This window comes from Dasypus novemcinctus, chromosome 17 (assembly GCF_030445035.2).
Source record: "Dasypus novemcinctus isolate mDasNov1 chromosome 17, mDasNov1.1.hap2, whole genome shotgun sequence".
Lineage (NCBI taxonomy): Eukaryota > Metazoa > Chordata > Mammalia > Cingulata > Dasypodidae > Dasypus > Dasypus novemcinctus.
The window spans coordinates 18,084,996-18,110,466 of record NC_080689.1 but is presented as its reverse complement, the minus strand read 5'-3'; the positions used below and the strand labels follow the sequence as shown (position 1 = coordinate 18,110,466).

Sequence of the window (25,471 nt, the reverse complement as noted above, 5' to 3'; positions counted from 1 at the left end):
TAGACTGACATTTCAGGGAGGTTTCACATTGATGTAAGGTTTGAGTTGAGCAGTGGAGGAGTATTTTGCATACAAGAAGGGTGAATCAAACCTAAGAAGTATTTACCAAATGCCTACTGCTATTATAATATAAGTGCTAATACTATTACAATGACTATTATTGTTACTATTTCTTTTTTTTAATTGCTATTACTTTTTGTGTAATAAATAATTAACATACCCAAAGAGAGTTCTGAACTTTACCCTCAGCAAAATGGGGGTGATCTCTAGGCCCTTGGGATATCCTGCTTGATAAAAGTGTCGTTTTTTACTTGGGGGGTCTTGGATCACACTGGGTTATCCAATGATGTAGGATTTAGGGTGGGGGAATTTGGGCAATGTATTATGAGTTCAGCCTCCAGAGAGGCTGGAAACTAAAGATCAGCCATAAAGACAGTTAACCATGTCTACATGACTGAGTTCCAATAAAAACTCTGACCACCACTGCTATTCAACATTATATTGGAAGTCCCAGCCAGAGCAATTAGGCATGAAAAAGAAATAAAAGGTAACCAAATTGGAAAGGAAGAAGAAAAACTATCTCTGTTTGCAAATGACATGATTATATATATATTCCCAAAGAATCCACAAGAAAACTACACAAGCTAATAAACAAATTCAGCAAAGTTGCTGGATACAAGATAAATATAAGTTGATTGTATTTTTTTACACCACCAATGAACAGAAAAAGGAAATCAAGAAAACAAGTCCTTCTACAATAATATCTAAAATAATATAATATCTAGGAATAAATTTAGCCAAGGATGTAAAAGCCTTGTATATTTTAAACTACAAAACCTAGATAAAAGAAATTAAAGTAGAAAAATAAATAGAAATACCATACTATGGATCAGAAGACTTAATGTAGTTGAGATGTCAATACAACCCCAAACAATGTTCCTATTCAATGCAATCCTGATCAAAACTCCAGAAATCAAATTCATATGGAAGGCCAAAGGGCCCTGAATACCCAAAACCATCTTGAAAAAGGAGAACAAAGTTGGAGGACTCAAATTTCCCAATTTCAAAACTTATTTCAAAGTTAACAGTAATCAAAACTGTGTGGTACTAGTATAAGGACAGGTATTTAGGCCAATGGAATAGAACTGGTAACACACACACCTGTGGTCAGTTGGTTTTTGACAAGGATGCCGAGTCCACTCAATGGTGAAAGAATGGTTTCAAGCAAATAATCCTAAGAAAACTGGATAACCTCATGCAAAAGCATGAAATTTGACTCCTACCTCATACTGTATACACAAAATTAACTCAACCTGGATCAACAACTTAAATATAAGAGCTAAGAAAATAAAACTCTTAAAACATAGGAGAAATTCTTCAAAAACTTGTATTAGGCAGTAGATTCTCAGTTATGACAAAAAAGCATGAGAAAGAACAGAAAAAAAATAGATAAATTCAACTTCATCAAAATTAGCAAATTTTATGCCTCAAAGGTTGTTATCAAGAAAGTGGAAAGACAACCTACAGAATGTCAAATAGTTGCAAACTGTATTTGGGATAAGGGTTCAATATCCAAAATATATAAAGAACTTTTACAATGTGACAACAAAAAGACAAACAATCCAATAAAAAGGACAAAGGACTTGAATAGACATTTCTCCAAAGAAGATGTGTAAGTGGCCAATAAGCATATGAAAAGATGCTCACTATTATTAGTCATAGGAGAAATGCACATCAAAACCACAGTGAGATACCACTTCACACCCAAAGGATGGCTATTACTTAAAAAATAGAAATTAAGCATTGGCAAGGACGTGGAGAAATTGGAATTCTCATGCATTGCTAGTGGGAATGCAAAATGGTGCAACCATTATGGATAACAGTTTGGCAGTTCCTCAAAAAGTTAAACATAGAATTATCATATGACCTGACAATTCCACTCTTATGTGTACCCCAGAAAATTGAAAACAAGGATTCATGCAAATACTTGTACATCAATATTCATAGCCAAAAGAGGGAAGCAACCCAAGTTTCCATGGACAGATGAATGAATAAACGAAGTATAGTATATTCATACAATGGAATACTGTTCAACCTTAAAAAGGAATAAAGTTCTGATGCATGCTATAACATGAATGAAACTTGAAGACATGTTGAGGGAAATAAGATACAAAAGAACAAATATGGTATGATTTCAATTATGTGAAATTCTAGAATAAAGTCATAGAGAAAAAGTAAATTAGAGGTTATCAGGAACTGGGAGGAAGGGGAATGGAGAGCTGTTCCATGGTGGGTAGGAAGTTTCAGTTTTGAATCATGTAAAGATTTTAGTCATGAATGATGTGATGGCAGCGCAACATTATGAAAGTGGTCAATACCACAAATGGTACACTTAAGAATAGTCAGAATGGCAAATTTCATGTTGTATATATGTTACCACAATAAAAATAAACACAAAACACGAAGACGAATCTGGACACCAATTCTCAGGCACACTTCCTCAGTTGGCAATTTTCCATGCGTGTTGACACACCTTGCTACCAGAAGGAGCTGGTGCGCTCCATGGCTCTCCAAGGGAAAGAGAACTGGTAGCTTTGTGCTTGAAACTTAATCAAACTGTGCCCCAGGCAACTCTTCGCTGATTTTAATCTGAATCCTTTCAATGTATTAACTGTAACTGTGAGTATAACATCTTTCGGTGATTTCTGTGAGCTTTTCTAGTGAATTATCAAATCTGAGAGTGATGTTGGAGGCCCCTGAAGTTGTAGTTGTGTCAGAGGTGAGGGTTGTGTTGGGGACTGCCCCCCAAAGCTGCACTACTCCTCCAAATGATCATATAATAATCTAATTATCATTGAATCCCAACTATAGGATAAGCACAACCTATATATTAATTTATATATATTTATATAATTTGAGACTTTCAGCAACTCTTACAAGGGAGGCATTATTGTCCCCATTTTATAGATGTGGAAAGGGAGGCAGAATGAAGAACGGTTTTCTCCAGACCTGGAGACTCTTTCTGCTGTGCGCCCACTGCATCCTTGTAAACTGAGAAATGCAGCTCTCCCCTGTGAGAGGAACAGCCTTCTCCCTCTCTTACCACGGAGGCATCTACAAATAAAACTGGAATCCAATCACATTCGTATCTTCAGCTCAGCAGGTAGACTGGCTGTTGCCTCCCGCACTTGTGCCAATGATTCTGGGAGATGAGTGTGGCAGACTGAGAGATTGATAATTTGGTGACATAAGAGTTGTCTGAAAGGCAAGATGGCATGGAAGGCTGCAAGCTCATTTCATTATACACTCTTCCCTTTCATTCCCCATAGCTTTCTGAGACAGTTACTCAGAGGGTATAAGTATTCACAGTTTGATGCAGCCCAGATCTAAATTATTTTTAAAACTTGTTGAGTGCTTTTAGAGTTAGGTGAGCAAGAAAATATTTGACTTTTATGCTTTTTTTAGCATTTAAAATGTAGGAAACCAACATACTTCTGAGCCTTCGACTCCAGTATTTGCCAGCAGGCTGCAGCACCTAGCCCTTTAAGTGCACAATACATGAAAATCCAGGCTTATAGAAAAGGTAAATTAGACAAGATTATTTATTTGCTTACAAAGATGCCTTTGGACAGGAATTCCAATAATTCCCAGAACTGCCTCCTAGGCGAAGCCCTACCATTTCATGGTGTGATCCGCTGAACATCAATACTCATCTCTGTAAAACGAAGATAGTTCGAATCAAGCTGTTTCACCTGCCTGAGGCTGTTGTGAGAACGAGACAGGCATTGTAAACTGTGAAGTGCTACACAAAGGTATTGCCTCTGTGATGTGAGACATGGAAGGCAGGGGCAAGGGGAGAAGGAAGTCCTCGTCCAGCAGTGGCGCCCCCAGGCGGCTGGGGGTCTGGCCCCCCTGGTCAAGCATGTGGACAGTTTGCCCTTGGTTCCCTGCGGCAGGACAGGAGCTGTCCCCAGGCCAATCACCCTCACAGTTCCACCCCGCGGCCCTGTGGTTCAGTTAAACACCGCAGCAACGGAGTCCATTCTAATTTCTGATCATTAGTTACAAGATTTTCTTGTTAATTCTGATTCAGCAGATTTTGCTGAGATGGCTCTGTTTCTCCCCCTTTATGTTGGTCACACTGCACAGAGCCTATTCAGACAGACAGTAAATCAGCGTGCCTCACCTGCCCCCTGGGAAGGAATCATCCGCCACTATGAAGAGGGCACAGAGACTGGGGGTAGCGGCAGGCAGCGTCCCCCTTGCCAGCTCCTCTACAGGCAGCGCCAGGGGCTCTCCTGTTACAGTGGGAGATGACGAGATTGCCCCGGAACCCAGTAGCCTCAAATCAAGGGGGGAAAACACGCACACACAACTCGGGACAACGCAGCAAAATAAGGGTCCTGCTTTCTGCGGCTTGTGTGAGCTCACACAGGTGTCCTGCAGCTGAATTTGCTGTGGCTTTATCTAGCCTGAGAGGCAGCAACAGATTTTTGTGTCTGGCAGGAAGAGCTTGGGGCCCTGCACCCCCTCCTCACTTGGGCCTAGGTGACAGTCGCAGCCATTGGCATGAATAACAGGTTCTCCATGCCTGGTGGCACCCCCACCACTACTGACCTTCGACCCAGGAAAGCCATGCGCTCACACATGCTCATTTGTCCTTGGGGTCTTAATTCCCTTCGCAGGGCAGTCGGTGGTGTTTTTAGACCCAGGGCTAATACCCTGCTGGCATTTACTACAGCCTGAGCACCCTTCTAGTCCCTTTGATGTAGTAACTCCCTTAATGGCCGCATCAACCCTGTGAAGCAGGTATAATAATTATCCCCATTTTACAGATGAGGAAATGGAATCCTATCAAGGTTCAATAGCTCTCCGGAGTCCCCAGGTCATAAGTGGCAGAGCTGGTGTTTGGTCCTTGGCTCCAGATGCCACAGCGATCACACACTCTGTTGGGGAGACCCATTTCTGTCACAGGCTACTGCTGGAGTGGCCCGTGCTGTGCAGGATGCCCAGTCTTCGAGGAGAGAGAGGGCCTGGGCTAGACTTTCACTGGGGATGGGGCAGGAGCAGGAGGAGATCTAGCTGGTTGGCTGAGAGGACGTTCTAGCTGGTACAGTCCAAACCAGGGCAAGGAGCTGTAGTCCAGCAAGCACCCTGCATCGGAAAGGCTGAGCTAGGGTGGGGGGTGACCCAGCCCTACGGGTAACAGCAGGGGCAAGAAACACTCGGCAGTGCAGGCGGTAGTGGGAATCAGGGACAGCTGCCAGCAGGCTGGAGGTCCCAGGCGTTGGATCCCAATTGGGAGCAGAGGATCCAGAGTAAGTTAGGGTCTTAGCACATCCTGGCACCAGGCAGGAACCAAGACAAGTCCCGAGGTACGAGAACGGCGGTGGGAACCAAACCCAAGTGTCAGGCAGTGGGCCAGTCGCTAGTGAGGGAGAGGTGCTGCTGGGCCACAGAAGAGAGGGCCAGGGCTCCTCCAGCAGGGTCAGCTCCGGAAGAAGGCAGGCCGGAGCCTGCGGGGCGGGTGGGCTTGACCAGCTGGACAGAGAGCAATCCCAGGAGCCCAGAGGACCAACTGGACCTTTCTGGGTGGGCAGGACCGGCAGCTGCTCCTCCGGGGCACTGAAGGGAGGCAAAAGTGACCCGGGATTCAGTGCATCTGGGCACACTTGGCCTCCCTCTCCCCTTCTCCTTGTGGAAGTAAGCCTGGAGGTTCAGACCAGTGCCTTTGGCTGATAGATCTCAAACCAAAGGAGCAAGCAGGTGGGGGTGAGGGGAGAAAGTGGGAAGGCTCTGTTGTTGTTTAGGAAATGAACAAAACAGCTGGAGGTGCAGCTCTTGTTGCCAGCTGCCATGTCTGATTCATGCCTCTTATCCTCCTGACTATGGTCTGAGCAAGCCAGAAGAGCGATTAATCCCTCTCGGGCTGCACCGACCAGCATGGGGCTTATTAGAAGGCGCCGGCCATTTCGCTATGTCAGGAACGCACGGATCATTACGCAGAACAGGCCACGGCCTCATGGAGAGCCACGCTCCTCCCCGGGTGCCCACGGAGCTGTGCTCAGAAAGGCAAAGGCCCAGGCCAGCAGCTCTGGGGCTCCAGATGGCAGGGACTAGCAAGGACGAGTCGGCCAGCTGGAAACCTGCAGGGGAGCCTCTGCCTGGACAGCTGCATTCCTCTGTCTTCACGTGAGCTGGGAGTAGCTGGATTGGAGATGAATTCAGGACAATGAACAAGAGGCCCATGGCACACCCAGCCACACATGCAGCCTTCCCCCCACTTGTACTGCTACTCCTTTCTCCTCTCCCTACAGTTTGGCTTTTGCCAACAGATTTCTCCAACTCCTTTCCTCCTCAAATTCTATCCAATGTGCAGACAACCTAACAACTGCTCGTCATGCCCCCTCTTGCTGTGCCTGCTTCTGGTCCCTCCATGCAGGCCCTGTCCCCTCCATGCCCACCTGCTGCAATCTTACCCTGCCTGAAAGGGCCAGTTTGCATGGCATTCTCCTTGAAGTCTTCCTTGATTGCTCCCCTGCTCCCACCCCAAACAACCTGGGACCTGTTTGTGTCTGCCTTGCAAGCTTATCCAAGTCTGTCTCATATTGGGATTATGCTGTGCTTGTCCTAACCTCCCTTTCTAGAATGTATGGCTCCACCTCAGAATCATCTCATGCCCACACAGCGCAGACACAGGTGGGATAATATGTGTCTGTTGAATGAGTGAGTGAGTGAGTGAATGAATCAGTTCTAACCTCAGTAATCCCCATGACACTACTGAGCTACCCAGGAATCCTGGTGCCACCAACTCTGACTCACCTGCAGGAAGACTGATTACAGAGCCTTGTTTGAAAGTGCGAGAAGACAGTCAAGGCAGTTGTGCAGAGGCTCGGGGACCAGGTCCTCTACTTGCTGGGGCAGTGTCCTCACCCCCCACAACCTCACGACAGGGGGCTAGACCTGGAAAGTGGACATGAAGGAAGGGATGGACCCCTATCAAAACTGAGGTGGAAGTCCTCGGCAGGCTGGGACTTCAGGGGCACAAGCCACCAAAGGGAGAAGCCAGAAGTGCTGGGAGAGGGCGGGCAGCAGGAGCCCTGGGGCGTGGTAGCTTTGCAGTGCCTGTCATCCACCCTGGTGGCAGCAGAGCTCCAGGCTGGGGCAGGCCAAGGCTTGGGGCTGGCCAGGGCCCCGACCAGGTGGGCTGGGCCTCTTCATGGGGGTCTTCTCTCAGGGCAGGAGTGGGGAGACCCTTCAAGACCAAAGGCAGGGAAGTGGATGTGGCTCAACAGATAGAGCGTCCACCTACCATATAGGAGACCCAAGGGTTCGATATCCAGGGCCTCCTGGCTCATGTGGTGAGCTGGCCCAGGCGCAGTGCTGTTGTGCGCAAGGAGTGCCGTGCCACACAGGGATGACCCTGCATAAGGGTGCCTCCCACACAAGGAGTGGCCCCTGTGCAAGGAGAGCCACCCCATGCGAAACCACAGCCCACCCAGGAGTGGTGCCACACACATGGAGAGCTGATGCAGCAAGATGACACAATAAAAGAGACACAGATCTCCAGTGCTGCCTGATAAGAATACAAGTGGACATAGAAGAATACACAGTGAAAGGACACAGAGAGCAGACAATGGGGGGGGGGATAAATAAATAAATCTTTAAAAAATAAAACACTACTGAATTAAAAAAAAAAGACCTAAGGCAGCTGCTCATCCACCTCAAAACTGAGTCACAGCAGGCCAGGAGCTGCTGCAGGCCCACCATCTGCTCTAAGCCTAGTGCAGACACCTGCTATGGGGGGCGTGTAACTCCTGACCTGGGGGCAAACTGGAGGCTGTCAGGGTGGGCCTGGCCGGGTGTCAGGCTTGGCTCAGCCTGGCTTGGCACGTGCTTACATGGGACTGCGGCTCTGCGGGGCTGGCCACGGCAGGGGCTGGTGCACTGCACACGCCCCCCCGCCCCCGCCCCGGGGACCTCCCTTGCCTTGAGCCCTTTTCTCCCACCACCGTGGATTCCAAGAAGCAAGACAGGGCAGGGAAGATGGGAACCAGCAAAGGAGGAAGTGTAGAGAATGATGGGAAAGGAGCAGGCTGGGGCAGATATAGGTGATTAGGGGCCTAAAACCGCACAGTGTTGGGGGGGTGCTCTCCTAAAATATTACAAATGCAAAGTTGAATGTTGAGCCTTGGAAGAGGTCCGCAACAGAGTGGTGGCTCTAAATCTAAGTTTTATTCCCTGCAGGGAATAAATCGGCCTCTGCCCGGGAGCAATTTGTACATATGGGGGTGGGGGTGGGGGTGGGGGTAGGGAGGTGGGTATAGTATGGTCTGTGTGTAGGGAGGCACTCAAATATACCACAGAAGTCCCTGAGCACCCCCCTGATTCCTCTGGTAAATCTGGTGGGGCTCCCCGAGCTGCCTCCCTCCTGTCCCCCCTCCCAATTAAAAAACCCATTCTGTATTTCCTATGCGCAGCACCTTAATATTAAGTCTGAAAACAATCTGCAATCAGTTGCACTAATTACTCTAATTGAATCCAATTTCCCTTTCTTGGTGTTAGGGGTGAGCAAACTCCATATGCCCAGTTACATAAAGTAATATGCAAATTTGTATCTCAAGCCCAGAGCTTTACAAATAGTTTTGATTTAAAATAAAAGAAGGCTATGCTGGGGTCCTGGGTCAATGGTCTACTGTGGTTTGGGGTCTGAGCCCCTTTCTTCCAGCTGCCTGGACCCACTAGCCCCTGGCTGTGGCACCCGAGGCTCGGTTACCCTGGTTCCTGCCCCCAGTTCACTGCTGGGCCCCTCCTACCAGCCCCTGGAGACCTAGATAATGTCTTTTCTATGACATCTCTCAAGAATTTGGGTTCTTTGCCTCTGTTGTGCTGCTGCTCCTTCTCTCTCAGGAATGGATCCTAAATTTGCTAGGAAGGACGTCTGAAAAGCACTGTGAGGGTCTGACATTCCCTTAGGGGAGGTGTGGGGTGCTGCTTTGGGGGTGGCCCCAGATGCCTCCAGCAGAGGCCAATGTAGGGCTAGGGTAGGCAGAATCTGGCACCAGAGACCCACCAGGCCTGTGGTTCCCATGGAGAGGAGTTGGTGTCACCCCCAGAAGACAGTAGAGCAGAGGGCTATGAGCCACAGTGAGCACAGGGGTCCTTGTGCAGCCCTGCCCCAAGAGCTGCCGACAGGGAGGCACAGAGAAGAGAGCAAATGGGCAGTGAGGCTGTGACTCAACAAAGCACGTGAACCTCTGGTGCTTCAGCTCAGTAAAAATCTAATGTCTTAGTGTTGGAATTGCTTCAAAATAGTACAGGATGGGGGGAGCAGATGTAGCTCAAGTAGTTGAGAACTTCCCATGCACGAAGTCCTTGGTTCAGTCCCCAGTACCTCCCCAAAACAAAAAACAAACAAGAAAACCAACCCTCATTGGGGAGCAGATGTAGATCAGTGGTTGAGTGCCTGCTTCCCATGTATGAGGTGCTGGGTTCAATCCCCAGGATGGGATGGGAGAGGGGAGGGAATTGCACAGTGTAGAAAAACAAGACCAGCCATGAGTGAGAAACTGTTGAAGCTGGGTCATGATGGGGTTTATTATACCTTTCTCCATACTCTGGATATTTTTGACATTTTTCTTAATCAAAAAGCTTTTTTTAAGTACTACTTCCAAAGCTAGATCTAAGAGCTGTCTTTTGCTTCCAATGGAGTAGAAGCTTACAGAGGAAATGCATACTCAGCAGATATGAGAAAAACAAAAGAAGGCTTTATTGTCACCTCCTGCACATCTAGACCAGTATGGCCGGAGGCTGCAGCTCTCATCTCACCTCCCCTGGTGGGTAAGAAAGGTGCAATCTGCAGTGGAGAGGGATGTGCGAGGAGGTTTTTTCCCAGCCACCTGCGGGTACCATTGGCCTCTGAGGTCACTTTATTGGTCCAGGGGAAGGACAAGAGTCCTAGCAGCAGGTTCCAGCATGTGGAGCAGCAATGGCATGAACCAGGATGTGGGTGAATGATTGGAGAGGAAAGAGGCTGAAGAAGGAAGACCTGGTTGGGGGGGCGGGGGTTGCAATGCTTTTGCAAGAGAAAAACAAAGGTGAGGGTTCAAGTTGAGGGATGGATAATGATATGGAGAGGAAGCCACAGCTGAGAAACATTCCCAAGGACAATCCACAGGTTTGTTTGTCTGGATGTGAGGGATGAGCCAGCAGGAAGCTTCAGAGATTTCTCCAGAATACCAAAAATGGTGATGAAACCATTAATTGAGACAGGCAGGGGGTGAGGGGCTGACTAGAAAAGCAAATGTTTGTTCTCAGACAAGTTTAATTTCAAGCAACAGAAGCAGCCAAGTGGAGCTGTCCAAAGTGGTTAGAAATTTGAACCTGGAGCCCAGAAAAGAGGCGAGAGCTGGAGAGAAAGATGTGGCGCTAAAGGCAGATAAAGGCCAGAGCAGAGTATGAGGGGAATGAGATCATCCAGGGAGAGAAAGGGGACTCCCAGTAACCCCAATGTTTATGGGCAGGAGGAGGAGGAGGGACAGCAAGGTAGGCTAAGTTAGGAGGTAAAGGGAGCAGTTCAGGGTAGAGAGACAATCGAGAAAATGATTGTCAGACGTACAAGGGGAGAGGACTCCACGTGCTGTGGAGAGTCCTGCAAAGTGAGGACTTCACAAGGGGCCAGTGGATTTCACACAAGTCGGTCATTGTTGACCTTGGCAAGAATATGGGGGCTGAGGAATTCACGTGACTGCATTTCCTTTGCATTCCGAAATTATATACTTAAAGGGAACCACTTTTTAAAAACATAAGCGATTTCTAAGCCTAGGTCAGTTGTGCACGAAATCCATATTCTTCCCCATAATCCAACTTTCTCTCCAGTGTATTAAATGCATGCAAAATATAATTCAAAGATCTTCAAGGACAACGAAGAATCTTTCAATTGAGCCTCTAATAGGAGCAAGAGTTTATTAGAAAGAATAAACCCAGTTGAGATGGCTGGGACTAGAAGACAGGGATTGATTCATTAAAGACAATTTAAAAGGGTCCCAAGGAAGTGTCCCATACTCCTTGGCATAGAACTTCACTTCACCATTGCCAAGTGTTTTGCATTTGTTTTTTACTTACCCTTCATTCAGTATTATTTCAACCAAAATTGATGAAGGGTTCACTATGTGCTGGGCACATATTACATGCTGGAGACAAAAGATGCTTAAGGCAAACCCCAGCTATGAAGCAGTCAGTTCAGTGAGGAATAAGGAAGTGTCTAGAAGGATTTTATCAAAGTCCCAGACTTGTGACATAGCTTGCTGAACCCTACGTTCCCTCACCTTACCCTGACCCTATCTCTGAGCTCCTCCCACAAGGCGCTTGGCTGCCTCCCACAGCCTCAGGAGTAGAAGGTCTCTTACCTCCAGTGGGCATCTTGCTGGGCCCAGCACATGAGGCACACAGGGCTTTAGGGGAAGCCAGAGCAAGGTGTCAATGCCAGTGGCTGTTAGTGTGCCAGCGGCTGCTTTTCCTGGACTTAGAACTGCCCAGAGGTCCTTTATGGAAAGCGTGCTTTGTTCTCTCCCCCTTCCCCAGGCTCTCCTCCATCCCCTTACCTCCACCAGGTGGAAAGCTCAGCTTCTCTTTAAGGATCCTGTTCCCTGAGTGGGACAAGGGCCATTCCAGCCAGACTCTGGGGGCTCACGTTCTCAGAGGGGCCTTTGCTCCCACATGCCTGAGATCCTGGCCTCGCTCTGTCTACTTGGCAGCCCTCCCTGTGCCTGGTCCTGGGAAAGCCATGGTTACCCGTTTACCCCACTGCCGAGACAGATGAGGGTGGCAAAGACACATGGCCATACTTCTATGATAGCAAGCCAGAGCACATAGTAGATGCTTCCTAAATACTTGTGGACTGAATGGCTGAATGAAACTCCAGGACAGGTGCTGCCTCCTCTGCTCAGGCTCCCAGGGTACATATCCTCATTGCCAGGGCCACAGAAGTCATCGCTTTGTCCTCTCTGTCCTCAGAGCCCTCTGGGCCTGTTTTCATTACTGCATTCTAGCTAGCTGTGTGCACGGCCAGCTCCTCCATCACACACTGATCTCCAGGTCTGAGCCTCATCACCTCGACATCCTTGGGCCTAGTGTCTGTCCCAGCCCAGCACCTGGCAGCAAGAGCTGCTCAAATGAGAGCACATGACAGCTCTATCAACCCGGGGTAGCTCCATTCACCTTAGATGTGTTCCAGAAAAGTTGGTTCTAATTAAATTTTTGCAAATCAAATAATCTTTTGATGGCAGTAGGGGAGCTCACTGCTTAAAGGAACCCTATGGGAATTCTCGCTGTAGAGAGAAAGTCATCCCCTTATTTATGTCTTAGATTTTAATTTTGGATTTTCATCAACTAATCAGATTTGTCCTAAGCCTGTGCACACCGATATTCTTCAGAGCTTTCAGATGCATCTCCGCACAGGCTATTGTTAGGCCCGAGGAACTTGGTCATTATGCCTATTTGTACATTTTGGGGGGAACCTCAAAATGGTGAGATGATCTCTAGCTCCCTCTACTTTTTTTACTTTTAATTTTCACCTCAGAAAACCCAGTCTTATGGAAGACCCTTGTCTAATCTTCACTCAACAAGTGAAGATGTGACTCCTCAGAACAAGCCAGAAGCTGACGGGCCTGGAACTGATTGCCCAGCCGGGGTAACTGCACACTGCCGCCTGCCCTGTGCATCAGAGCCCGTGGTTTGCTGGGCTTTCTCTAGGAGCCTTGCTGCTGCTCTTTGCCCCTCTCTGGCTCTCTCCTCATCTTGGGGCTCTGACTTTTCCACTCCCACACAGGTTTCCCCAGGGCCTTAGGCACCAGGCAGCCTAGGGAGAATAGAGAGGCCAGCTGGGTGCCAGGCGTTCAGCCTCAGTGGATTCACTGCCCACCACCCAGGTGCCAGCCCCGCCCAGGACTAGAGGCCTTCTGGCTGAGATTGTCCTCAAGTCCCCAGTCTCAGCTTTGTGTGGCTTGTTTGGGCAACACATGTGAAATAAGTCAGAATCAGATCTAGATTCTATCAGGATATACGGCATGCCTCATAAACCAGGCACTCAGGTACATTCATAGATGTGAGAACAATTGGCACCATGGCTAAGATGGGCTGGACAGGGCGGGGGACTTGACCCAGTGGTTAGGATGTCCTTCTACCACATGGGAGGTCCGCGGTTCAGACCCCGGGCCTCCTTGAGCCATGTGGAGCTGGCCCATGTGCAGTGCTGATGCGCGTGAGGAGTGCCGCGCCCTTCGGGGGTGTCCCCCGCATAGGGGAGCCCCACGCGCAGGGAGTGTGCCCTGTAAGGAGAGCTGCCCAGCGCGAAAGAAAGTGCAGCCTGCTCAGGAATGGCGTCACACACACGGAGAGCTGACACAACAAGATGACACAACAAAAAGAGACAGATTCCCGTGCCAATGACAACAACAGAAGCGGACGAAGAAGATGCAGTAAATAGACACAGAAAACACACAACCGGGGTAGGGGGGGAAGGGGAGAGAAATAAATAAATAAATAAATCTTTAAAAAAAAAAAAGGGCCAGACAATGAAACCCATGTCCACCTGACTAGCTGTGTTAGACTATTCAAGTCACCTGCAATTGTTTTATAGGGCCACGATAATTATGCATGACAAACTAAACGAAAGATAGTGGGGTAAAACAGAAGCTGTTTATTATTGCTCCAGAAAACAAATCCAGCCTCTTGTGGTTAGAGGATGACAGCTCCAAAGCCCCCACGCCCTCCTTTCTCCCTGTGCAGGATTGCTGCCTTTGCCCACACTCACACCTTGTCCCCAGGTATAAGCCACAGCAGCCTGAGCCAAGAATCCAGCTCTCACTCATTGTAGCAGTTTGATGTTATTGATGAATTTCAAAAAGAAATATTGGATTATGTTTGTAAACTGATCTTTCACTCTGGGCATATTAGATTATATTGAATTCAGAGGTGTACTTGATTAAGTAATCATGTAAACCTCTTGTGACCATTGGTGGGTGGGGACTCACAGATAAAAGCCATGGCAAAGGACAGAGTTAAGGGTTTCTGATGTTGGAGTTTTGATGTTGGATGCTGAGGCCTGAAGATGGAGCCCTGGGAAGAGAGGAACTAAGCCTAGAAAGAAGCCAGCCCTGGGAAGAGAGGAACCCAGGAAGCTTGAACCCTCACAGACATCAGCAGCCATCTTGCTCCAACATGTAAAAATAGACTTTGGTGAGGCAACTAACTTATGCTTTATGGCCTGGTATCTGTAAGCTCCTACCCCAAATAAATACCCTTTATAAGAACCAACCAATTTCTGGTATTTTGCATCAGCACTCTTTTGGCTAATACACTCAGTGACAAGTCAGAACTCAGAAAAAAATTGGATACCATCTTAGTTGAGCTCTTTCTTTGTGTCAAATCTTGTGCTAGGCATTTTTTCATGGCCCTCATCCTACCACCATCACAATACCCTGATCTTGTGACTATTTCAAAATTGGGGAAACTGATGCCTATAAAGTGACTATGATGTGGAATAGCCCAGATTAAGACCCAGGTCTCTGGATTTCAATAATCTACAATGACTGAAATTTTCCAAACTATGGTAAAAACGTAAACTTGCAGAGGCAAGAAGCTCAGTGAATCACCAGAAAAATAAACACAATAGGAAAAAAAAAAGAAATCACACCTTGTCACATTTGAGTAAAACTGCTGAAATAGTAATATATTAAATTACAAGGACGAACATTGAAGCATTTATCTGTAATGGTGAAAAACTGGGAAAAAACTAAATTCCATCAATGGAAGATTGGTTAAATGGATTACAATCCATCATACTATGGGATGCTGGGCAGCCTTTAAGGTGAATGAGGGTGATCTGAGTGTAATGTCATGGAAAATAATCCATGCTATGTTTTCTTGATAAAAGGCAAGTTGATTTATAATATTTATAGTACAAATCCACTTTAAAAAATAAATCTATGTATATATAATTTATATATAGAATAAAAGCCTAAAAGGATATATACTAAAATTCTGACCATCCCTAACTTTGGGTGGTGGTATTATGGTGATTTCTTTAGTTTCCTTTCCTGTCTTATATTCTAATTTTTCTATAGGAAGCATTTTTTCAATGTGAGACTACTCCCTTTAGTGTGCACAATGTCTGCAAGTATTTCCCCTTATTGGAGTGGTATTCTGGGGACTGATTCCCTTTGTAGCAGCTGTGTGACTTTGAGCAAGACTTTCAATTTTGCTGAAGAGTTACCTTACCTTGAATGAGAATTACAATAACAACTCAGTCCTCCAAGAGTTGTCGTGAGCTTTTTCGTGCCCATGTACATATCCCCTTCAGAGTCCCAGAAAGTCTTGTTGGATCAGTAAAGCAGGCGGCGGGTAGACTGTCACTGCCCATGCCACACTACACACCCTCGCACACACTAGGGTCCCAGTGACAACCACACACTTCCCGTGGCCTGATGCATTGTGCCAGGTGCTTTACATGTTATATTCCTAATCCTCCACAAAGCATAATTCAATAAGCATTTTATTATTTGATATGTATTTGTTGATGATCTACTATGTGTCAAGCACTTTTTCTAGGTGCTGGAAAGACAACATTGAATAAAACAGACAAAATTCTCTGCCCTTATGGAGTCAAATATTCTAATGGAGTGAGACTGGAAAAAGCATAGTGAACACATATAGTATAAATTGTGAAGAGTCACTATAAAGCATGTTGGAAGGTGATATATGCTAAACAAAAATATAGAGCGAGATAAGCCTTGTGCTTTTCAAAAGGATGGTGAGGGAAGGTTTCATTGAGAAGGAAACATTGGCGCAAACAGGTGAAGGAGCGAGTCCTGCAGGCATCTAGGTAAAGAGTATTCTGGCAGACAAGACAGCTAGTTCAAAGGCCCCGAGCCCCAGGGAGGGGCCAAGGAGGCCAAGTGCAGTAGGTGAGAAGTGAAGGTCAGAGAGGAAAAAGGAGGCTGGGTTCTGGGAGTCCTTTAGGCCATTGTAAAGATTAGCTTTCAGCCTCTGTGAAGTGGGAAACCACTGGGAGGGTTAAAGTACGAGAGTGTCACGATCCAACCTGCAGTTTAAAAGGCTCCCTTTGGCTCCAACAGAAAAGAGGTAAAGGGGAAAGCAGGAGGATATTATAACAATCAGGGCAATTCAGGTGAGAGATGATGGAGGCCTGGGATTTTAAAATTAGGAAATTGAAACTCAACAAAGACACACAGCTAATAAGTGGCTGAGCTGGGATTAGAATCCAGAACCACCCGACTCCAAATCCAGGGTTCTTTCATTTTGCCTTGCTGTGCCTGCTTTCCCTTCGGGGCTCATTGTTAGATGAGGGTTACTTTACTGCCAATCTCCTTCACACCTGGGTAGCTGCCCTGTTTCATGCCCCTGCCCCAGCCTGCGCTCTCTCTAACTCTTCTGCCCCCACTGCCAGCCTTGCTGTGAAATCAGAGCTGAACAGGCAATTTACCAGTATTGGAAATGCCATTTGATATTCTCATGCTGGTTTCAAGTATTTCACAAACACTGAAAACAGCCTGGGTGGAAGGTAACAGCCAGAATGGTACAGGCAGGGGAAACCGAGGCACTGCAAAGCACGAAAGCACCCCCAGAGCCACAGCAGGTTGCAGGTGGAGCCAGATCCCAAGCCCCATTCCCCCCTGCCCATTTAGCATCTCCTGCTTCCTGGTTTGGGCCCTGAGTGTTAAACTGAGGCTGCTCTCAGTCCCTGTTGGCTAAGTTCCCGAAAGGATGTCTGTGCCCCTTGGCAAGGGTGAGCCCCAGAGCAATCCAACAAAGCTACGGTGAGTAATTGTTATTTCCTTGCGCAACATCCATCAGGAGATAAACCCTGGCATTTATCTAGCAGCAAATGATGGTTATCTGGTGGCAATGTTCTTCCCACTGACAGTATCTTCTAAATAAGGGTCAGCCATCAGAGTCTGTCTGCTGCTGCTTTCTTCCTACGGGATAAACCACACTCATTCCAAGGCGGTGGGGGCGGTGGGGAGGAGGAAAGAGGAGGTGCTTAAGAAGGTGGTCATTCCACAGTTCAGTCAGAGAAACAGGCCTGGGCCATGATTCTGACAAATGTTTGTTGAACAAATGCACGGAAGACACCAGGGAGAATCCTCATTTCCACTTCAGCAAATCTGGAACTGCATCAGTGTAACAGACCATCCAGTAAATTACCCGGATGGAGATGTTCTGGGTGTTGGGGGGACAAAAGAAGAAGGAAGGCTCTTGTGTTTCTTGGTCTCTGTTGCATGTTTTCCCACAACAGACCTGAATGTGGAGTGGGTTTGAGTCGAGGTGTTCAGAATGAACTGTCACCAAACCAGCCCAGCACCCAGCCTCAGAAGAGCCAGAACAAGCCAGGCCTTGATTTGCTCCTCTGCCAAATGGGAATGGCAGCGACCCCCTTCTCTCAGGGTTGTGTAAGGAGTAGAAGAGATACTACCACATGGGAATGTGCTGTGTGGACCATGGAGCGCTCCCCACGGGCTGGGGCTAGGGTTGCTTGCTGCCCTTGGTGAGGTTGCTTGCCCCACAGGCTTGCTGCCTTAGGGGCTGGCCTTTCTCTTACTCTACTTATTTTAGTCTGAGATTGAAAGCTTAAGTCTAAATAAGAAGACCTTCAAATAATAGAGAGCCCTATATTCCCGAGGCTGTACCAACAAGGCTACTGGGGAAATAAGAGGAGCAATTGACTTAGTCTTTGTGGAGTTTCTAAGGTCAAATGGAGACCAAAGCAAGTCAGGATGCAAGGATGAGGAACTGTGTAGCAGAATCTTGTTTATCAAGGGGCTCACATATGCCAAACCCTGTACTTCCTCATTGTTATTTACTTACCCTCCATAACAAATCTGTGAGGAGTGGGTGTCTTCATTTTTCAGATAAAAAAACACTAAATTTGGGAAAGGTTGAATGGCCAACCTAAATTGATTCCCACATCCGGGGCCCTCTCCCCTCTTTCAGCTAGAGTATAACCTGGTGCTTAAACCTGTCAGTTACCAAGAAGTGAGATTCCTTGGACAACACGGCGGGCACTGAGGCTCTGGGAGGCCTGTGCTCGTCCATTTTGTCCCATTTTATTTTATTTTTTTATTTTTTATTATTTTTAAGATTTTATTTTTATTTATTTATTTCTCTCCCCTTCCCCTCCCACCCCGGTTATCTGTTCTCTGTGTCTATTTGCTGTGTCTTCTTTGTCTGCTTCTGTTGTTGTCAGCGGCACGGGAATCTATGTTCTTTTTGTTGCGTCATCTTGTTGTGTCAGCTCTCCGTGTGTGCAGCACCACTCCTGGGCAGGCTGTACTCTCTTTCACGCTAGGCAGCTCTCCTTATGGGGCGCACTCCTTGCGCATGGGGCTCCCCTACGCGGGGGGCACCCCTGTGTGGCACGGCACTCCTTGCGCGCATCAGCACTGCGCATGGGCCAGCTGCACACAGGTCAAGGAGGCCTGGGGTTTGAACCCTAGACCTCCCATGTGGTAGGTGGATGCCCTAACCACTGGGCCAAGTCCACCGCTTTGTCCCATTTTAGAGAGCTTCTACCTCTGGAAAGCAGGACAGGTGATCCCCATGTGAAACTCTAGGATATTTAAAACCTCAGGAAGAAATTTTTCACTTGAAGAAAAGAAATGTTTGCTGCCAAAGGTTTCCTTCACTAGCCGTCCCAGAATTCATTAACCACTCATCAAAGAAGGGATAGCCAGAGTCATTCCAGAGCTGTCAAAAGAAAAGAAACAACTTTACCATTTGATTAAGGATTGTAGGAATAAGGATTTGATTTACAAAGACTCAGGATTTTATGCAACTTTTCTCAGAGTCCACCTATTGCCCAATGCAAACAAGCCTGCATCACTGTTCAGAGGCACTAACAGAAAACACCGTGGAATTTGACCACAGGGCCCTTTAAGTCATTCGGTGATGAACATTTATGCCACATGTTTCTTGGGCTTTTAAAAGGCAATGTTCTGTGCTGATGATCCCCCCGGCTGTATAGATAATTGTAAAACAAACTCCATATTCCACTGACACCCTTTCTAATTACATCTCACCTTCATTAGGCTATTAAAGTGATAGATGGTAGCAATTACATTGAACCCCGCTGAAAACTCTCTATCTGTGACGTGCACTGACGAGAAGATGAGTTATTTACTCGGAAGCTGGGAAGAACTTGGCCGCCTTGGCCGGGCTGTGGAGAGAGAAGCCCCTGAGAGACCAGCAGCAGATGGATTCCTCACCAGTGCCAGGAGGCGGGGCCGCAGGAATACACACCTACGGCTGGTTCCTAGGTGTGGAAGACAGAGAATGGACTCAGGTGTCACAGAGTTACCTAAGACAAGTTCAGGTGTACACAGAGAGAGCCACCAAAATGCTGAATTATTCCCAGCCATTTCATGGCAGGAATAGTTGAGGTTCAACCAAAGAAGTTGAACTTAGAAGAGAAGACACATGGAAAGGAGGGTAGTCATCTGCAGACATCCCAGCCTGAATTTATTATACCTACCTGGCCCAAGGGGAATGAATCAATTAGTGCCAACAGCAGAAAACCCTACTCTCACTGCTTTAAATAACGAGGGCATTTACGAGTTTGCAGGTCCAGAGGGAAGACAGGCTTCAGGGGTGCTTGAGCCAGTGGCTCAGTGATACAATCTAGGTCTCAGGTTCTCTTTACCCTCTCTTGGTGCTAAACTTATCCTAAACTGGTTACTTGGGAAGGCCTAATGGATGGCCACAAGTTGCAGTAACAGTTACCTACGTGTTCTCTTGTTCGCTTCTAATAGGAAAGCTAGCACTGATTTCCCCTTAATGCCCTAAGAGGAACAAGGAAAGGTCTTACAAGCCCTCAGCTAACATCTCCTATATCATCTCATTGGCTGAAAGTGGATCAAATGCCCATTTTTAAATTTATCATCATGATTAGGAAGATGGGATAACTCTGACTGGTTAAGACTAATCATGATCCAACCAGAAGCTGCTGCAGATCAGCTTCTCTTGAGATTTCATGGGAAAACCCAAGCAAAATTGGGCTCTATTAGGAAGGAGGAAAAAGGGATTGACATTTGGTGAGATCACCAGCCATGTTTACTACAGGGAAAACAAGGACAATATATAGACATAGCTTTTGAGTCACAGAAAGAAGAATTAGCACTGGAGGGCAGATACGCTGCATCCATTTCACAAGTCCCCTCTTTGATACCAATGGCAGGCATAGCTAATCAATCATTAGCTCTTTACCACTGAGTTTGGACACAGTCTCAGAATCCTCCTTGATTTAGTCCTCCAAGTCCTAACAATAATTTTCTACTAACAATAAATTAGAGACTGCTCTCAATACAAATCCCTTTCATCTTGCCGGTCTACAGCTGGGACTATCCAAAGATGGAAAAGGCTGACTTGGGAGGTAGGGAGCTCTTGGTCACTGGAAGTAGCTAAGCAGAGCCTAGGTGACTGTGGGCAGAGATGCTATTGCAGGGGTTTTGAAGACATGCTGAAGGTTTGGACCTGATTGCTTGGGAAGGAAGCCAGAGCATTAGAGAAGGCTTCAGATTTGGCAGGAGAGGAAGCATTTGAGAGCCTGCCCTGGCCTTTTGCAATTTTTCCATGGTCCTGAAACCACAGATTCCTTACTTTGCATATTGCTCCAGACTTGTGCAATTCTTCTTCAGAGCAGTCCTTCTAGTCGCAAAATGGCAATACCTTTGCCTGGGCCTTTACTTTCCTTTTAGCTTTTGAATTTGAGTCTCAGTAAATCATACACACAGGAGGTAGGCATCATGGCCATTTTGCTGATGCATGGTCTGATAGGTTATTTGGTTTGCTTGGGCTAAGAAAATGGTAGGGTTGAGGCAGGAACTCCAGTTTCCTCTCTTCTGGCCCAGAACCCACAGCACAGGGCTGTGTGGCCAAGCAGTCCTATGGGCATAGCCGTGATGGAGATGCTAATGGCACTGGCGTGGGCAGGAAAAGCCAGCCAGACCTCAGCACTGGAAGGGTAGTCCTTGTGGCCCAGGCCGGCTTCTGCAGGAGGACTGAATACCAGGAGATGTAACTGCAATGAGCCTTCCATCCTCTCTGGGCCATACTTCCTCTAACCTCCTCCTGACCTATATTCTGTGGCAGGAGATGCAAGCATGGCTAAGATGCCAAAGGGCCAAGAGGAGATGTGGGAACAGCTCCTCCCCCCGAGCAGACTCTCCAGGTTCATCTGGGTGGGAATGGGAGGGTAGAAAAGAGGTCAGGGGTGAAGGCCACACCTTGCTTGGACACAAGTCTTCCTCATCCCTGCTCTGTCTCTTTTCTAAGCCATTTCCAGCTTGTAAAAATGTGCTAAGGACCAGTAAAGTGGGAGAACCCAAAAGGAGTTCTCTGAGAGAAGCTTGATCCCCAGTGGCTTCTGACAGCATAGTAAGCACAGGCCAGGCCCTGTGGGAGGCATCCCGTGTACATTGTGAGTGGTGCTCACTGGTAGAATGGGGACACACCAGTGTGTTTCAATCAGCTCTGGGATGCTGCTAGAAATTTGGCAAAACCCATTCTCACAATGTGTAGCACAGCACCTGGACCTAGTAGATGCTCAATAAATAAGTATTAGCCCAAAGACCGAATGAACAATTAAACCCATTTTATAAATGAGAAAACCGACGGCTGTAATCCTTAGTTGATAGGCGGATGTCACATGCAAGTTATGGCAGAGCTGGGACTGGAACTTAGGTCTTCTGTTGTCCAGTTTTGTCTGGGAATCAGACTAGATGACCTCTAACATCCCTCTTCACTCTAATATTTGTAGACTCAGATTCCAGATCAGCAGATTACTCTCTAGGCCAGCACCGTCTGGTGGAACTGTCTGTGATGATGGAAATGTTCTGTCTGGTCTCACACAGTAGCCACCAGCCACACGTGGTCAGCGAGCACCTGAAATGTGACTCTTGGAACTGAGCAGCTGCATGTTTAGTTCTTGTGGCTATTGGTCACCATACTGGAAAGTGCAGTTCTGGAATGTTCAGGCCCACCACCGCCATCTCTGCCAAACGTCGATGCAGTGCATGTTTGCTATCCACAATGGTGCTTGGAGAAAATTTCCTACATCTCTTGACAAAACGCACCAAGCCCCGTCAAATGCACCAGCCAATTTTTAGGAGCTGTCCTTCTTTATATAGAAGGGAGATAAAAACAAAATTGAAAGAATTGAAGCAGAAAGACTATTGATTTTTAATCCTTTTTTATCACCAAAGAATTGCAAGGTGTATTCTTCATGTCATTCCATTCCTCCCCTGGGAACTGGGAAAAACTGACCCAGAAGTCCTGGTCAGCATTGAGTGATGTGAATTAAACTCATTCTAAAGAAAACCTCTCTTGTCCAACATCATTTTTTTCCTCAGCAAAATGTTTGGATCTTTAATAACTATTATTTTCCTTTGGGTTCTGGTGGGAGAGAATTTTAAAAAAATAGATGAAACCGTTAACCCATTGATCAGTGATTTACTTTCTAGGCCTTCATTCTTTCAAGTCACTTCATAGAACCATGGCACATCTGGGCTGGATGAGAACTTAGGCCATCTCCAGTCTGTGAAAATGACAATGATGTGCCAGTTACGTTACTGTTGATCCAAACTCTTGCCAAGCTTTGGGCAGTTTCCTTTACATGTAAAACTATATTTAACCAGCACCATACTCCTAGGAAGTAGGAAACATTCTTCCCATTTTACAGATGGGTAAGTAACTGAGCTAGAATTTACCCTAAGGTCCAGCTGGCTCCAAAGCTGGCACTCTTCCTCTGTACTCTAAGATTTGCATTTATTTCACGGACAAGAAAAGAGACCCAGAGAGTTGTAGTAACTACAGCTCTGTCCCTGCCTCAAGGCTCATTGCTCCTTCCAATTCTATACGTCAACCTCAAACTCACATTCCCACACTCGTCTTGCAGGTATCCCCCTTTTCTCTTTAGCAGCATCCCATTTCCCAGAAAAAAAAATAGTCAATGCCTTCCTTTATCATTCAATCCCTTCCATAGTTTGGTGCTCACCTTCCCAGTAGCCACATGTCCACCCTATTCAGCCATGGGGGTGTCGAATTAAGCCCAATGTTTGCATTCTTTCTGTCTTTTCGGAACTGTGTTCCTTTTCCAGCTATGATAAATACATAAAAATAAGTTATGTGCCTGTATATTGACCAAGATGTTTTGGCATTAAACACAAAGATGCTTATTACGACATAACGAGTGAAAAGAAAAACAGTGTGCGTGCTCTACCAGAACAGAAAGGTTAAGAATACAGCACTTCCCTGTATTGGTTGGTATAAAGCCACTAAAATGGCAGTGGGAGCCCATGACGTGAGAGCATTTGGCTCCCCACAAAGGGAATCAGCTGGAAGAGAATCGATTCTCTCTTCTGGAGACTCCCCGGGCACACACAGCATTGAGTAGAGCCGGAAGGAGCGGAATTTGGACCCAATAATAATGACAACAAACATATCGATAATGTAAATGAAACAAGCTTTGCCTTAATTCATAAATCAAAGTTTCCAGCAATTGCCAGCTCCTCCTTGAAGCAGTCCCTGGTGGTAGCTGGCAGAGTAAGAAGCACAATGGACTCGGAGTCAAAAAGCATTAGTTCAAGGCTCCGCTGGGCCACTGGGACTTCGGTGTGCCCATCTGGACAACAGGGAGGACTCTGACCACCATCACGGTTGTGCTGAGCAGTAAATGAGACAGCTGGAGGCACCCCTTTAGTGGGGCTCCTTGATCCTGCTTCGTGGGAGAGTAGTGCCCCGCAGAGCTTTCTCACACGCTTAGGAAGGGTGAGGGCAGCTTCCGCGTGGCATGCTGGGGAAGAGCGGCTGGCCGCTGGCCTGTTTGGGCTTGCTGGCCCCTCCCTACCTTGAATCAAATCCATTTGCAGCCATCTGTCCACAAGGCGGCAGGAATGGAGAGGCAGGGACCTGCCGTGGGCGCCCCCTGGAGTCCTGCCATGCATGCTTCTGCTGAACTGGAATCTCACAACTGGGCCAAATGGCAATGACGCTAACAGCCTTGGGCACTGTGGGGCATCCCGGGGGCATCTCGTGTTTAGCAGCTATTCAGAGGGCCTGTTCCAGGTCTGGCCAATACACAAGGCAAAATCTATTTCCATAAGAGATGATCGTCACCAAATGCTCTTACAATTGGTTCAACTGGATGTGCTAGTAGAAACGGCTGTGGAAGGATTTCACTCTGCCCTGTTAGGTTTAAACAGCCAACCCAGAATTTGTCCTCCAGGGCCGTGTGTAAGTAGGGAGCTGGTTCAGTATCTGAGTTTGCATTCCAAATCCCTCATTCAGAATCATATGCGATGGTTAAGAACAGTAGCTTTCAAAATTTTCAAGCAGCAGAATGTTTTTTTCCCACAAGTGAAATCTCATCTGGAACCCGATATATATTAAATAGATAAAGAGTAGTCACTTTGTATGTATTTATTTTATAATTTCCAGTGAATAGTATTTTCTTTATTACAAAGTCAATGAGTGTCAATAATGAGGTTGTGTTTTGTTAAAAAAAAAAAAACCTAAATCAAGGATCAAGGATTTTTTATATCTGCTTCTGCAACTGATTTATATCCATATTTACTTTGGTGGTATTGTATTAATAACAAATACTGACTAATACTTCAGCACTGCTCTGGGTGGTTCAAACATGTTACCTCATTTAAACCTTAGCACTCTATGAGACACTGTTATCATTCCCAGGTGAGGAAATGGAGGCCCAGATACCTGATTCAGTGGCCCAAGGTCCCACAGCTAGTGAGTGACACAGCTGTCCAAACCCAGCCACAGTCCGTGATCTGAATGGCTGTTTTCTTTTATTGCACCCAAGGAAAAGCCTAATATATATAAGTACATAGTTGTAAATAATAACTTTTTAATCATCTACCTGCAATCTCAAGCTTTAATTAAGCTGGGAAGGCAGAAGACATTTTATTCCAAGTCCTAAAAATAAATGAAAAAATAACCTAATCCCTAAAGCACCTCCATTAGAGTCCAGGGGACAGTTAGAAAATTCCTGACCTAGGGCACCAGGGACATCTTGAAGAACCACTAATTCTCAAAACTCACATACAAGGTACCCTCAGGGTACAGAGAGACAAAAGATACTGCCTGGCATTTTACTGAAAGGAAATATCTAGTTTCTGGCACTGCCAATATTCCCCATTACAAATCTTTCAGCTGGTAAACAGAATGATGCCACTGACATTTAATTGAAATGTCAGCACATTTAGAAAGAGCCCTGATGAAACTGCCAAGTTAAAGTTATCGCTGATGACTTAAGCTAAATGAAAACAGAAAATCCCCAGCAACGCCCCTCCACCCAAACACACACTCACATCAAATCCCACGGAGAGAAAGCAGAGGGCTTCAGCTGTCCAAGAAAAATTTATAGATCATTTTGAAATGA

At 46.6% G+C, this 25,471-nt stretch overlaps 1 protein-coding gene across 1 annotated transcript in view; it reads left to right on the top strand.

Annotated features, from left to right (window-relative positions):
* Positions 1 to 25,471, top strand: part of LOC101428818 (calpain-13) — a 389,789-nt gene that overhangs the window by 222,275 nt on the left and 142,043 nt on the right. The gene's annotated exons all lie outside the window — the stretch shown is intronic.